This window comes from Heterocephalus glaber, unplaced genomic scaffold (genome assembly GCF_053883595.1).
Source record: "Heterocephalus glaber isolate CG9 unplaced genomic scaffold, H.glaber_assembly_v1.0 deba00001689, whole genome shotgun sequence".
Classification (NCBI taxonomy): Eukaryota; Metazoa; Chordata; class Mammalia; order Rodentia; family Bathyergidae; genus Heterocephalus; species Heterocephalus glaber.
In genome coordinates, this window is record NW_028258414.1 from 9,298,441 (window position 1) to 9,313,697 (window position 15,257).

Genomic DNA, 15,257 nt, shown 5'->3' on the forward strand with positions numbered 1-15,257 from the left:
TTTACCAAGCTGGGGAATCAAACCCAGGGCCTCCTGCATGCTACGCAAGCGCTGTACCACCCTGCACACCCCCAGCCTGTAGCAGCTAACAGATGCCGCCCGCCTCAGCACTGGGGATTGGACCTCAGGATTGTGGTGAGCTACATCCCCGGCTCTTGTTTATTTCAACAAGGGTTACACTCCATCACTAAATTGCCCAGGCTGGACTCTTAACTTTCCATTCTTCTGCTTCAGCCTCCCACAGTGCTGGGATTACAGACATGGGGAACTTTTTGAGGAAAGTTGCTTCCTTCTGTCTCCTGCCAGCAAATGTTGATTGAGCACCTACTACCTGCTGGCACTGTGTTGGGCCTTGAGGTTAAAGCGGTGACTGAGAGAAAATTCTGATAAGACGAGGCTTCAGAGAGGTATTTCAGAAACAAATCAAGAGGCAGGGGGCAAGGCAGTGTGGGAGCGGGAGTTCTAGTTTATTTTCGAGTTTTGAGACTGGGTCTCATATGTACCCCAAGCTGGCCTCGAACGCATGGTGATACTCCTGCTTTGGCTTCCCGAGTGCTGGGATTATAGGAGTGCCCCACCTCACGTGGGTAGCAACATTTTATCCAGAAGAAATTATAGACAGAGGCAGCGCCATGCGGGAATCTGATGTTTTGAGTGCGAGAAACCAGAAGTAACAGAATAGGTCCTGTGGGATTCCGTGAATTCGAAGTTCAAGGACAGGTAGGGCTAAGTCTGCGGTGAGAGGGGCCCAGATGGCCATTGGCCTTGAGGTGCTTCCTGGGAGGAGGCTGGAAGAGCCGGCCCGTATTGGAAACTTGGAAACGTCTTTTGTTTGGCCCTGGCTTCATACATATGTAAACGCGTGTGTTGTGCTCTCTGTACACGAGGTTCAAGAAAAGCTTAAACAGCCGGGAGCTGGGAAAGGGGGAAGGGACAGGGAAGTAGACTGGCTCCCCTCCCTATTGCCACCCTCCGTCCGAGGGACAGAGTGTCTCTAGCAGCTGGGTCTTTGTTGACCACGGTGCCTGAACCATACTGTGCTGCTGGGTCTTTTCTTCTTTTTGGTTTACTTTTTCTGCTGCTGTGCTTGGTGATGAGAAAATTATAGTATTTATTGTCACTGAATTTGGTAACTGGGTGCGGTCCTCGGGTCCCGGGACCTGGCATGTGGCAGAGACCCAGGAGTGGGGGGACACATCTCTCCTGCCTGAGGGGGAGCTCAGTCCCCCACCCCCAGAGAGCTCCAAGGCCGATTTACCCCTGCACCCCACCTGCTTAGGCCACAGCCAGTGTCTCCTCCGCTCCTACCCAGCCAGTGTCCCAAGCCCAGCGTGAGGGTGTGGCTCACCAAGGCCACCCAGGAAGACAGCAGAGCCCAGCAGGGGCTGGGAGAGGAGGAGAGGCTGAGAGCCGAGCTGCCTGGGTACCAGCCAGCCTCCCTCTCCACCCACCGGGCAGGGTCCCTCCTGGGCTCAACCTGGGATCAGTGATTCCCTCCACAGAGGAGGGGAAACCACAGGGTGAGCAGGGGAGTGCTTTTGTGCTCAGTGAAGCACAGGTGGCTTCTCCACCAGGTGTGGCAGCAAGACCCCTTTAGCATCCTGAGTCCTCCATTCTCAGGGTTACAATATGCCCCCCCCCCCCGCCCCCATGTGGCTGACAGCCTCTGCCCGCCTTCAAGGTCTGGGCTCAAATCCTGACCAGTACTGCTTACTGCCAGGCCAACCCCTCCAGGCCCGCTCTGTCTCACCTAACCACAGGTCCCTTGCTCCGGCTCTGCCTGCTTCCCCCCAAGACCAGAAGCCCCCTGAGGGTGGAGCTGAGTCTCTGGTGCAGATGGGGGCGGTGAAGCCTTGATAGACCTGCTGCCGCAGGGCGTGGGTGTCGGTGGGAGGGTGGGTGGAGGAGGGGTGGCCCTGGGGTGGGCCCCGGGGCCTGGAGCTTCCCGAAGAGCTGGCTGGCTGGGGTCTCCGAGGTGGGGAGGAGACTTCGGGGTCCTGGGGACAGGCCTGGTGGGAGGGTCTATGGGTCCTACCTGGTGAAGGCCCAGGTCCCCAGGGGTAGGAATGTGGCACCCTCACTCTGCTGTCCTCTGCCTCCTGAGGAGCCTCCTTTTTCCTGCCAGGCAGGGAGACACCCAGGCCTCTCCCTCTAGGTGCTCTGGCCATCGGGCTGCAGCTCCAGAAAGGGCAGGGACCGGCCCAGGGGACACTGGGCCGAACTGCAGGACCCGCCTCGGTTTCCTCTGGGGGCTGCAGGAAGGCCTCATTACAGCTGCCGCAGGGCAGGCCCACCACCCTGGCCCCACACCTGCTTGGTGGCCACTGAGGTGCCCCCGGGAGTCGCAGTTGCTGTCAGGGGCATCCTCCCTGGCAGTGCCTATGGGGCACCTGCCCCCCTGAATGCTGGGTAGTGTGACCTGGACACCCCCACATGCCTAGATTTCCCCAGAGCAGGCCCTGCACCTTCTCTGTCTGGTGACTCCTGGCTGAGGGCCTTTGGGGCTGAGTTTCACCGCAGGAACCCTCAGTCCCCCCCCCCCAAACTCCCCCTTCCTCAGGCAGGACCCCCATGGGGCTGGGGAGGGGCCTGGGTGGGTCAGATCTTTCCTGAAGCCCCTGTGCTAATGGACCTTGTCCGATTTGTCTGTAAGTCCCTGTTCCTGTCACAGAACATTGGGGAATGCTGGTGACACCAAAGGGGGTGTATACAGGGCGACTCTGGAGCTCCAGGACCCCCACACCCCATCTGCCCCTCTCTTCACAGGAGTGATCCCCAGGATCAGGGGTGCTGCTCAGGGCCTTGAGGCCAGCTGAGGCCAGGAGCACGGAGCTCAGGGGCCCCAGGAGGGCCGGCCTCAGACACTGGGCCTGTCTGAGAGGGAGCCTGTGACAGCCGCATTATCGGGCCCTGTCGCCGGCCTTATCTGTGGCTTCTTAGCAAAGAAGGAGCCCTGGTCAGTCGCTCAGACCACTCCAGCCCAGAACAAAGCAGCCGTGTCAGCTGGCGCCCCCGTCCCCAGCTCCCCGGCACCCAGTGGGCTGCGCAGCCCGTGGCCCAGTCCGGGTTTCCGGGGGGTGGCTGCCTGGCTGTCGCCAGCCTGTCTGCCTGGGCTCCCCACGCCCAGGGCCTGCGCCACTGGGACTGCTCCCTCGGGGCTGTCTTCAGAATGGGCTCGGGGTCACCCAGGCCTCTGGGGCCCTGCTGAAATGCCAGCCACAGAGAACGAGAGACAGAAGGGCCAGTCAGGAACAAGGGCCAAGTGTTGGCGTGGGTGAGGGCTGGGGTTGAGCTGGTCAAATGTTTACTTGGACCCCAGGCCATGGGGGCAGCAGGCGCCTGGCACGGGGCCTCTTTTCCTGCCACCATGGGGCACATCCCAGAGGGGCTGCCAGCCCAGGCCATGGCATGTTTGCTCCCTGCCAAGCCCTGCCCACTGTGGGGGAGAAGCAGGAGCTAGAAAGGCTGGCTTCTTCCAGTCAGGAGGCACCTGCTTCTCTACCCTCCTGCAGGCCAACCATGGATGGCTGAGCAGGTTTTACACTCTAAAAGGGCCTGGAACCTTTGGAATTAGACAAGGGACTTAAGGAGTGTAGAAGCTGCTTTTTGGCAGTTGTCTTCAAGGAGGGGACACCTTTGTCACCTTTTGGGTACTGGGGACGTTAAGATCACAGCTTGGGCTGGGTGTGGTGGACTGTGTCTGTGATCCCAGCCCTCAGGAGGCTGAGGCAGGGTTGCGAATCTGAGGCCAGCCTGGGCTGCATAGTGAGGTCCTGTTTAAAAAAGAAGAAAGACGATTTGGGGACTGTTTTGGCAGGAGCTCGTGGTCTGTTGGCCGTAGGCTTGCCGCTGTAATTCAGGACATGCTAGATTTGAATTTTAGGTGAACAGTGAAAAAAAAACAAGTTACGATCTACGCAGAATCGTGTGAGGCACAGGCGAGGGCTGCCGTGAGCGGAGGCCCAGGGTCCAGGAGGAGCCTCGCATCTCCTGAGCTATACCTGCTCTTACAGACCAGGGGTTCCTGTGTGCGCCAGGCCCAGGAGGGTGGAGGGGCTCCCTCTGGTGGCTGCGTCTGGGACAGGCTGAGGCCACAGGGCTGGGCCCAGGCGGGGAGTGGACCTAGGAACAGGAGGCAGACCAGGGCCCAGGGGCCCGGCAACATGGCAGCCACCATCACCTCTTGGCCCACTGTGTTTCTTAGAAACCTTTTACCTCTCCCAGAAACCGGGTTATTTTGAAGCGAATCCCAGATGTCATATTATTTCATCCATGCTCATGTCAGCACACATCACCGAACAGTAAGGCCCAAGGACAGCGTGACTTGGGGACACCGGAAAATCACCGAAAGACTCACATGGCTAGGAAGAGCCTCTGCTCTGTGGCGAGTTTCTGGTCTGGTACCATCTCTCCTTAGCTCCCTGGTGCCTGGGCCTCTTCCTCCCCAACTTGAGTCTGGTCACCACCTGGCACCATGCTCCTCAGGATGTGGCCCCTGGATGCAGGAAGCTAGTCCCACCTCCCTGAGCTCCTAGCAACCCAAGGCCTCCCCTCTCTCAGGCCTCGAAGACCATGTTGGATGGCCGCTCCAGGGGGACCCAGGAAGAGCAGGTGCCCCGGAAAGGTGGGGAGTGCACAGGAAGTCACAGAAGAACCCAGATTCAGATGTAAGGCTCCTAACGAGTGCAGCAAAGCTCTCTGCTTTCCAGGAGGCCCCTCCTCCAGGAAGCCACTGGCCCTGCCTTCCTAGGAGGCTTGGGGAAGTCACCACCTGCTCCTCCTGCATCCTGTGCCCTGCTGCCCTTCTCCCAGGTTCTGTGTCCCCAGATCCCCTGGCTGGAGGAGCAGGGTGCTGCAGCTGGGCTGGGGGTGTGGGATGCACAAGCTCCTGCTTTTCAAGCCCCTGGCTCACACCTCCATCCCTGCTCAGCGAGCTCAGTTCTGCCAGTGTAGCACGGACCCCAGCCTCCCGCCACCACGGGGCCTCTGAGGCCAGTGTATCTGGGCACCGCCTGGCCCCTGAGATGTGGAAGCAGCGGCTGAAATATATAAAGCCACAGCACTCTTATCATGTATAAAAGGCGGGCCACTGTCACATCAGGTAGCATCAGATATCTGGTAGCTGCCCACATTTTCCTGGTGTCGCATGGATGCTGAGTTATTTTTTATGGCTCACGACTTATGTGAGTCAGAAAGCAAAAATATGACCCACATATCAGGATTGGTTTATGCATCTTTAGGTTCCTTTGTTGGAATGTCATTTAGAATAGTTCCTCTCTTGATGGTTGGATTACTAACACGAGGCCACACATCTCTGCGGTCCCCCTGAACAGCAGCCATCCAGTCTGCAGACCTGGCTGCAGGCGGGATCCTCTGCCCACCTCATCCTAATTCACCTGCAGCGTCACTTGGACTGTTTTTTCAGTACTGGTGCTTGAACCCAGGGCCTTTGCCCTGAGCTACATCCCCAGTCCTTTTAAATTTCAAAACAGGGTCTCACTAAGTTGCTAAATGGTTAAGCACCCCAGGCTGTTCCATGTTTCTCCAGTGCCTGTGTAGCCTTGGGTCAACATTAAATCACCCTGCAATGTCCCTTGGAGAGAAAAATTTTCCGGAAGCCTTTCTTTCCCTTTTTAACCCAGTCTCTCCTTCACTGGCCAAATCTGAGCTTGCCCGGTCTCTCTTTGCTCAGTAACAGTTTGCCCACCGCCTCTTTGTCTTCAGGAAACTGGGGTCACCAGCTTTGCACCCTGAAAGTCCTGCTGTGCCCTGGCCACCCCCACCCGGAGGTCCCCCCCAGGCCCCCATCTCAGACATTTCTGCCCATACCTCCTCTTCCTCCTGGGGTGCTGCTGTGCATCCCTTCCTTCATCGGGTGTTCAGTCAACACTTAGGTGATCGTCTGTCAGTGCCAGCTTGAGGTATTGGAAGTTTTGCCCCTTTTAAACACACAGCTATGAGATCTTACAGACGTGTAACGTACAGAATATTTCTTCCCACCCTTTGCAGTCACCCCTCCTCCCTGCGCCCACTCGCATCTGTTTTCAGTCCCCCCACTTTTGCCTTTCCCAGGAGGTCCTAGGAAGGGAGAGCCAGGTGGCTTTCTGGAGGAGGGGCCTCCTGCAAAGCAGTCCTGAGTGGGATCTTGCAGTTTGTAGCCTTTGGGCTCTGGCTTCTGTCACTTAGCATAAATGCTTCTGTGAGGCATCTGAGGTGCCGTGTGTATTAGGAGTCCATTCCTCTGTAGGGCTGGGTTGCATTGTGCTCCATAGATGGATTGTAATTCACTTATCTCTCCACCACTCGATGAACGTTTGGGTTATTTCTGATTTGGGGCAATTCTGAATAAGGCCTCTGTAAACATTACATTTCTGTGCAAACATAAATTTCCATTTCTCTGGGGCTGATTCCTGCAAGTAGGGTTGCTGGGTCACATGGAAGTTTATGTTTAGCTTTACAGGAAGCTGCCAAACCATGATTCAGAAGGGCTGTCCATTTCCAAAGCAGTAAAGAGCCCTAATGTTTGAACGTTCACTGGAGCATCTGTAAAAGCACCAGGGAGAATCCTGTTCCTCACAGGAAGCACAGCTTCTTGGGCAAGTGGAAGTTCTTGTTTCTCTGGTGCAGATGGCCAGAGTGGGTTTCTGGCTTGGATGTTCAGTGGGTGTAAGAAAATGCCCACACTCTGGGAGGCTGAGGCAGGAAGGATTGAAGGTTGGGCAATTTAATGGCAGACTTTGTCTTAAAAAAAAGGGAGAGGGGCTGGGGTGTAGCTCAGTGAGAAGGCCCTGAGTTCAATCTCAAGTACAGAAAGAAAGAAGGAAAGGAAGGAAGGAAGCCAAATCGGTCTCCAAAGTGACTGCACCATTTTGTATTCTCAGCTGTGATGGATCAGTTTTACTTGTTCTACATCTTTACCAGGTACCAACTCAACTCTTCCCTTCTCCTTTCTCATTTCTTAGGTTCCTTCCTTCTTTCCCTCCCTCCCTCTCCTCCTCCCTTTCCCCCTTTCTTCCTCTCTCTCCCCCTTTTCCTTCTCTGAAGCACCAAGGATCAGATTGAGGGCATCATACATCCTAGGCAAGCACTCTGCCACTAAGCTGCATCCCCGGCCTGGTTCTGACATTTTCTAACATAGAAGGAGTGGTCCAATGCCTCCCCATCCTAATCCCCTGGCTTCAGCGAAGGCCACCTCCTGTCTTATCTGACCTCATCCCCAGCCCCCATAACTAAATTATCTCTGAAGCAAGTCCCAGACAGCCTGTGATTTCATTCATATTCAACATTGTACCTAAAAGATAAGAATTCTTTTTTATAAAGCCACAGCCCTCTTATCATGTATAGAAGGTGGGCCACTGTCACATCAGGTAGCATCAGATATCTGGCAGCTGCCCACATTTCCCTGGGTGTCGCATGGATGCCAAGTTATTTTTTTATGGCTCGTGACTTACATGAGTCAGGAAGCAAATATGACCCGCATATCAGGATTGGTTTATGCATCTTTAGGTTCCTTTGTTGGAAAGTCATTTAGAATAGTTCCTCTCTTGGTGGTTGGACTACTAACACGTTGGGTAGATTGACTTGCTCCATTTGTCTTTAGGGTTTTCGGAATTTCTGTAAAATTTTATTGATGGTTTCAAAGTCTGTCCTACAAAATAAAGTATATGGAGGAAGGTTGGACTTTTGTGTCCACCTATAACTACAATTTAAACCAATCATGCTTTATCCGTATGTTGATTTAATTCATTATGTATTACGAACATGTACTAACAATAACCTGTCTGTCTGTCTGTCTGTCTGTCTCCCTCCCTCCAGGCTCTGGAGTCAGAGGCTGGATGCCCTCTGCCAGCTGTGGTCCCTTGCATTCCCCTGGCTGCCTGGCAGCATCCTCTGCCACCTTCCCATCAGCGAGGGCTGCCAGACTCTTGGATTTCTGCCAATCTGATAGGTGGCAAATAGTATCTCCGAGGAGTTTTAATTTGCATTTCTTTCATTTGAGCAATGTCGATCATCTTTTCTTAGAGCTAAGGGCCTCTCCTGTTGCTTTTTCTCTGGCTCCTCTGTTCATAGTTTCAGTCCATATCTGTAGGGAGGACATTGTGGTTCTTTTCCTTCCTGCTTTTAGGAGCCCTTTATAAATTAGAGGTGTTAAGGCCTCCTCTGGGTTCCAGGTTGCAGGTAGTTTCCACAGCTCACCATTTGTCTCCTTCTCTTCTTTCTTCACCTTTGCATCTACTAGTTCACTGATTCTTGGGAGACAGCTCTGATCAGGGTGGCCTGGCAGGTAGCTGCAGCCACATTAGGGGCATGGATGGACCCTAGGGGCTCCTCTCCCAAATGGGCCCTGTGTTATCCTTCTGTTCCCGGACCTTCCCCTGTCCTGCCCTGTGCTTAGGCTGGGCTCCGAGAGGGCCGGGAGTAAGCCTCGTTTGTGTGAGTGAACAAGCAGATGGATGGTTAGGTGGCTGGGTTAGTGGGTGGGTGGCTGGGTGGGTGGGTGGATGAGTAGACAGATGGATCTGTGGGGACAAAACAGCCTCTTGGTCCGGGAGGCCAAGCCAGAGCTGGGCTTGAAAAAGAACTTCCAGGATCAAGGTTTCTTCCCTCTTGCCCCCTCTTCATACCTAACCAGGGTCTGAATTCCTACTCGTAGATTCCTCGAAGACAGTATGTGACGCCTGCTTCTTTTCCTGACTTAAAAGAATGCCTGCTTATTGAGGAGGATGTGGGAACTACTGAGAAGTACAAAGAAAACAGAAATCACCTGTCAGCTCATTACTCAGCGTAAAGCACCCTAGACACCTGGGTGTATTGTACCCCAACTTTCTTTCGTTACATATTGTATTGTTCACACACACATGTATGTGTGCACACATGTGTGTGCATACACACACACTTTCCCATAACATTAGAGCCTAGAGACTTTCTCATGGCATTAAACTTCTGCACATCTTAATTTAGAATAAATCCCACAAATGGGATGCACCGTAGCCTTACCCTACCACTCAACTTCTCTGTGCCTCAGTTTCCTCCTTTGTAAAATGGGGATGATGATGTTCTTTCCTCCTAAAGGTCCTCATCAGAGCTCATTGTGACCGGCATAAGTGTGGTAGCCCTTGGTAAGTGTGATTTCGTCATTATTATTACTATCATGCCCTAATTGTGGACATTTAAATTCTGGGTTTATTCTGTTGCAAATAACACTGGTCAGAGTTTTTTCTTGTGGCATCTGAACGGCTTTCTGAGCGCCAGAGGGAAAGTGGAGTCTGAGAGCCCCATCTGCAGGGGCACGGTGCAAGTCCTGCGGTGGCCCTCGACCTCCTGCACGCAGCCTCCTGCATGCACCCTGTGAGGGGACATCTCAGGCCAGGCGCTGGCATTTCTCCATGGCCAAACCTCCGCGCCAGGCCGTAGGTCTGTTGCCCTAATGCTGTAGGACGGGCTGAGTGAACCTCGGACTCTGGGTGAGTGAGGCAGGAGTGTCTACGCTGTTTGGTGCTGGTGCACAAGGGGACCTCCCCAGGTTTCTGGGGCCAGGGGAGGCGCAGGGAATTCCAGGAGGGCGGAAGGGCAAGCGAAGAGTCATGGGAGAGGACACTGCGCTGTCCCATGGCCACGTTGCAGGGGATTCCTGGGGGGCTCAGGATGTGCTGTGCACCCCTCAGGGGACACGTAAACTGGAAAGAGGTTGGTTGGGGGTGGTGTGTTTCAGTCTGAGCGACTCGCTGGTGGAGCTGTCACCTCCCTGGCGGTCTTTTGGGGAGGCAGTGGTATAGTTAATGATTATATGTGTGCCTTGCTCTCTGTCTTAACTTTGTTGATCTTCCTCTTTCTTTCATACTGGGGCTTGAACTCAGGTCCTTCACACTGAGCTACATCCTCAGCCTTTTAAAAAAATTACTTTTTATTTTGAGCCACTTGCCCTAGCTGGGTCCAAACTTGAGATTCTCCTGCTTCAGTCTCCCAGAGTGCTGGCACTATAGACCTGCATCCCCATGCGGGGCTAATTCTGATTTTCAGTTTGCACCTTAAGAGACACCAGTTCACATCAAACGGTTGCGGTGGCCATTTTCCTCCCTCTGTCCCTTCCCTTAGCCACACCATTCCCCTCTCCGAGCCTCAGTTTCCCCACATGTAAAATGAGCCAGGTGGACAATTTGTCCGTAAGGCTGCCTCAGCTTGGGCAGGGTCGCTATGCTCGGTCACAGGCTCTCCCGGTGCTGGGATGTCTGCAGCGCCCTCTGCTGGCCTGCAGCGGTCACGCAGTCCCGGACCCTGCCTGTGTGTTGGGACTATCTAGACCAAAGTGTGCGCTCCTCACATGTACAGTGCAGAGTCCCTCGAAGCCAGTCCTTGATGAAAACACAGAGAGGTGGGGCCTTTCCGAGCCTTGCCTGGGACACCCTTGTTTCCACTGCATTTGGCTCCTGCTCCTCCTCTCTTCCTCTGGGGGCTTTGGCAGTCAGGACTGTAGTCTGTCTGTACGACTCCGAGGGCGAGTGTTCCAACACAGCTGGCACTTTCCAGCTGTCTCCAAGCCTGTGCCATGTCTGAAACACTCTGCTGTCCCTGCCCCTTGCACGTAGCAGGTGCTTGATGAATATGTGAGTTGTAAAACATAGACAGACTCGCATGTGGGACTGTCTCTTTCTGTGTGACCTCCTCCAGTCAGGCCCAGGCCCAGCCGTGTCCTCTACTTGAGGACAGAGTAGCTGAACTGGGGTTTCCTGTAAGTGGGTGGCCCCAAGGGCCAGGGGACCTGTCCTGTCTCTCAGGTGGGTGCTGGGGGTAACTGGTCCCAGGTATGATGACCAGCACGCCACCAGTGTCCGGTAACTTCAGCAGCCATAGGGAGAGCTGGGTGCTGTGGTGCACACCTGTAATCCTAGCACTTGGGAAGCTGAGGCAGGAGGACCACCAAGAGTTTGAGGCCAGCCTGGAATACATACCCTGTTGCAAGACAAAACAAAACAAGCCACAGGGAGGTCCCATGTTCAGGACTGGCCTGCAGGGTGAGGATCTGGAATTGACCCCAATGCCCTCTGAAGCAGATGCTCGTCAGATGGCCATGCAAGAGATTTATCATGGGATACATCTGTGAGGGGAGTGAGGAGGAGCCAAGGAGGCTGGAGGCCACTGGCCCACAAGGCAGGGCTGTCCCTGACTGGAAGGGACCCATGGGAAGTGAGGGTGGGCACTGCCTGGCCTGCCCAGAAAGGCTGACTCTGCTGGCCAGGATAAGCCCTGCACCTCCCCAGTGGCTGCCACCCATGTGCAAGAATATGGGGCCTGTCTGCCTGCTGGTCCCCAAGCTCCTGGTAGGAAGGGACCAGGCCAGGCTCGAGTTTTGAGTTTGAGTCCAGCTGTCCTGCCAACTTGAGCAAGATGCTGACGGCATTGGCCTCTTACCTCTCACCTCTCCCCCAGCCCCACCCCTCACATCTCCTTCTGGGTCTTTTTGTGGCTGCCTCAATGTCCTGAGTCAATTAAAAATGCTGACAGCAATTTCTGTCAAATAAAAACATGACAGTGTGTCCTCATCCACCTTGTTCAGCGGATCCAACACTGTATAACTTCTGGCTCTTCCCCAAAGTCAAAAGGACCATGAAAGGTAAATGTTTGAATCCAGTCAGGACATTGAGGCAGCCATGACAGCACAAATAAAGACACTCATGAAAGAGGACTTCCAGAGCTGCTTCAGAAAGTGGCAGAAATAATGGGATGTGTGTGTTTGAAGCAAGGGGGAATTCATGGCATTGTGTCTTTTACTGTAATGTGTATTTTAAATCTAGACATTCACTGTGTTTTTGACCACCATGTGTATGCGTATATACTAAACAGAGGGAAAATAACCTAAATGAGATTTGAGCCAGCAGAAACAGCACTGCAGAGTCAGACAGAAAACATTAGATTGAAAGCATCTGTTGTACATGTAAAATGATTATGTGTGGTTTGTAGGACCAAGGAATGAGTCTACCAGAAGTGATCAGGTGAATTTGAAAAAGACCACACAGAATTTCAAGAAATGACAAATACAAGTGAAATCCTAAAAAGTCATGACAGAGCTGGGAGACTGAAGCCCAGGCTAGAAAGGGAGCTCCAGAAGCCAGAACATGCGAAGGACATTGTGCATAGAAGAGAGCACAAGAAAGCAATGCCATAACTTTATGACCCTCAGGGTCTTCTCCCAGTGTGCATGGTTGGATCTGTCCCAAAACAGAATGTGAAGGGTTTGAGACCTGAACTGTGGGGTGGACCGTCTCCCAGGTCCCAGTCTGGCCACTTGTCCTGGACTCGTGAAACCCAGCCAGATGGCACTGTGGAAATCTGTGAAACTGAGCTGATACTGGAACCAGAGCCCATAGAAAGTGAATTTTAGACTGGACCTCGCCTAGGTCTATTGTCTGTTAAAATCAATCAAGAGATTAATAAGTCAATATTTTCCTTGGGGTTTAAATAAGACCTACAGTCACCATGAGTTCAAGGCCAGCCTGGGCTACATATCGAGACCCTGTTTTAAAAAAAAACCCAGAACAAATAAGCATACAGAAGAACCAAAATATAATTATAGAAATAGAAATAAAAGAACAAAAGAGTTGGAAGGGTTCAAGACCAGAATGGAAGAGATGACAGTAGAAGGATAGATCTACAGGAATTATCCAATCTGAACCACAGAGAGAAAAAGATTGAAAAAACTTTGAGCAGAGTCTCAGGAAACTATGGAGCAATACCAAAATGACAAATACTCCTGTCATCAGAGTCCTAGAAGGTGTGGACAAAGCACAGTTCAAGAAATAAGAAGGGAACAAGAATGGCTGGAAACTTCTCAAAATTACAGGCTCAAGAAACTCCTTAAAGCTGGAGTTTTAGCTCAGTGGTTTCGCCACCTGCCTTGCAAGCAAGGACCCAAGTTCGATCCCCAGCACCAAAAAAAAAAAAAAAAAAGAAAAAGAAAAAGAAAAAGAAACTCCTTAAACTTCAAACAGTTTAAGTTCAAAGATATCCACTTCTAGGCACATGATAATCCAACTTCCTTAGAGACAAAGATATCTCCAAAGTGGTCAGAGAAAAATAGAACACTTGTTTGTCAGTATCTCACCAGAAACCAGGGAGGCTAACAGGAAGTGAAACAGTATTTATGAAGTGCTAGAAGAAAAGGACCACCAACCTGCAGTTCTATACCCAGTGAAAATATCCTTTAGGAAAGGGAATGAAATAAAGGTATCCTGACATGAAGGAAAGCTTGGAGACTTTGTCACCAGCACACCAGCACACCTTTGTTTCTAAAACAAGTGGTAGAGGAAGTTCCTCCCATGGAAGAGAGATGACATTAGATCGAAATGTGGAATGACAGGAATGAAGTGTGAAGGACAGAAATGATAAATGTCTGAGTAAATGTTCTGTTTCTTGTATCTAAAATATGACTGATGGTTGAAAACAAAAATTCTGACATTGTTTGATGAGGTTTTAAATGCAGACTGAATGTACAGTATAAAGAAAGGAGGACAGATGGACTTCAGTGATGAGAAGTATTCCATATACCACTGAAATAGTATTTATCCTAAGTATTTATACTAACCGTGGAAAGTTAAGAATGTATGTGAAAAGCCCAGAACAACCACCAAAATATTTTACAAACAGATGTAGTAAAGAATACAATCAACAAAATGTATAAATTAGACCATAGATATGTATGATGAATAAAACAGTATTTTAAATTGTACCCCTCCCTCCTGTGCAGTACTGGGGATTGAACCCAGGGCCTCATCCATGCTCGGCAAGCACTCTACCACTGAGCTGCACCCCCACCTCAGAGTATTTAAAGTTTGGCACCATCTGCAGTTTCAGGCCTCCACAGCGGGTCTTGGAAGACACGCCCCTCAGATTAGAGGGGTTACTATATTTGCTGTGGGCCCTTACCTGTCAAATGACAATGATAATATCAACCTACTGGGCTACTGTCAGGATTAGATGGAATCAAGGGTGTAAAAATCCGGGCATAGAAGACAAAGCTGCACCTCGGGGCCTCCTGACCCCTACTCTGCTTTGGGAAGGTCTGTGACAGGAAGTGATCGTCACTGGTGATAGAGTCACCCTCAGGATGAGAAGCACGGGAGTGCAGGTGGCAAAGAGAAAGGGGGCCTTGGCCCCGTGGGGCATGTCTCTTGTCACTAGTTGGGAGACAGTGACAGGGAAGAAGGCCATCACTCTGGATAGGACATGGGTCTCCTAGGTTCCATGAAAGGACAGGTTTGGATGCTGAATCCATTAGGAACTAGGTTCTAGGTGAGTCCCCCAACTTAAGTTAGGGGTTTTCCTTCCTTTAAGTAAAACAAATATGGAAGGGGCTTTCCTGGGGGTCTCATCCCCAAAGCCCCCTCACTTCTCATTGACGGTGTCTCCTGCTACCCATGTAGGGTGCAAGGGAGGCTGGGAAGTGTCCCCAAGGGCTCTACACCGGCTGCTCTGGTCTCGAGGTGGGGTCAAGGTCCCATGGGTAGAGGCCAGCAGCTCCCTGTGGGTAAATTTGGAACTGTCGTCTTAGGGCAGGGACCACTGGTCACCGTGCAGGACGCATGCCCCCTTCTGGATGCTGGGCTGAGGGCATCAAGGTGGCACAGGCAGTATGGAGAGCTGCCTGGAGGGGGAGCCCGCGAGCCCTGGCCCCAACAATGTAAAGAACTGGCCGAAGCAGCAAAGGCAAAGTGACATCCAGTGACATCCGGGAATGTTCTGCCACTGGGCGGGGCTTCGACCCAGGGACCCTGAAGGCTGCAGCAGGGCGCTCCAGAGTCTCCCCGAAGCCCAGGGCTCTTCCCTGCCACCAGCTAGCTCTGCTCCAGCCAGGCCCAGAGAACATGTCTGTGCCAGCAAATGCGAGCCCCAGCAGGTCCAGTCCAGGTGCTACGGGTAGAAAAACAGGTGGTTGCGTGGTGGGGCTGAAGTGCAGGGCTTGGACTTTGATCCTGCCAAGAGTGAAACCTCTGACGTGGTCGGTCGTGAGTGTTGTTCCAAAGTCAGTTAAAAAGTTCAACATGGAAGGTAAGTTCACTTATTTATGGTTACAGATAGGAATGTAAATTTTGGTAGAACACTGGTAGCTTCAAAACAATGTTAGTAGCCAGTTAAGAAATCCACAGAGCAGAAATGAATTGCGAATTAATGGTAGTGCAGAGATGATTGAAAACTGGGATACAACGGGCGGTGATGATGTATCAGTTGTGATAGAAACTGATAGATATATATGTATCTACACA

At 52.2% G+C, this 15,257-nt stretch overlaps 1 long non-coding RNA gene across 1 annotated transcript in view; it reads left to right on the forward strand.

Annotated features, from left to right (window-relative positions):
* Positions 1–1,915: 1,915 nt before the first annotated feature.
* The window catches only part of LOC110344158 (uncharacterized), a 52,903-nt gene continuing 39,561 nt past the window's right edge, over positions 1,916–15,257 (forward strand). The window contains exons 1-2 of the long non-coding RNA XR_015446481.1: positions 1,916–9,119; positions 11,959–15,042. This is a non-coding gene — a long non-coding RNA (uncharacterized LOC110344158). The remainder of the gene's footprint in view (positions 9,120–11,958; positions 15,043–15,257) is intronic.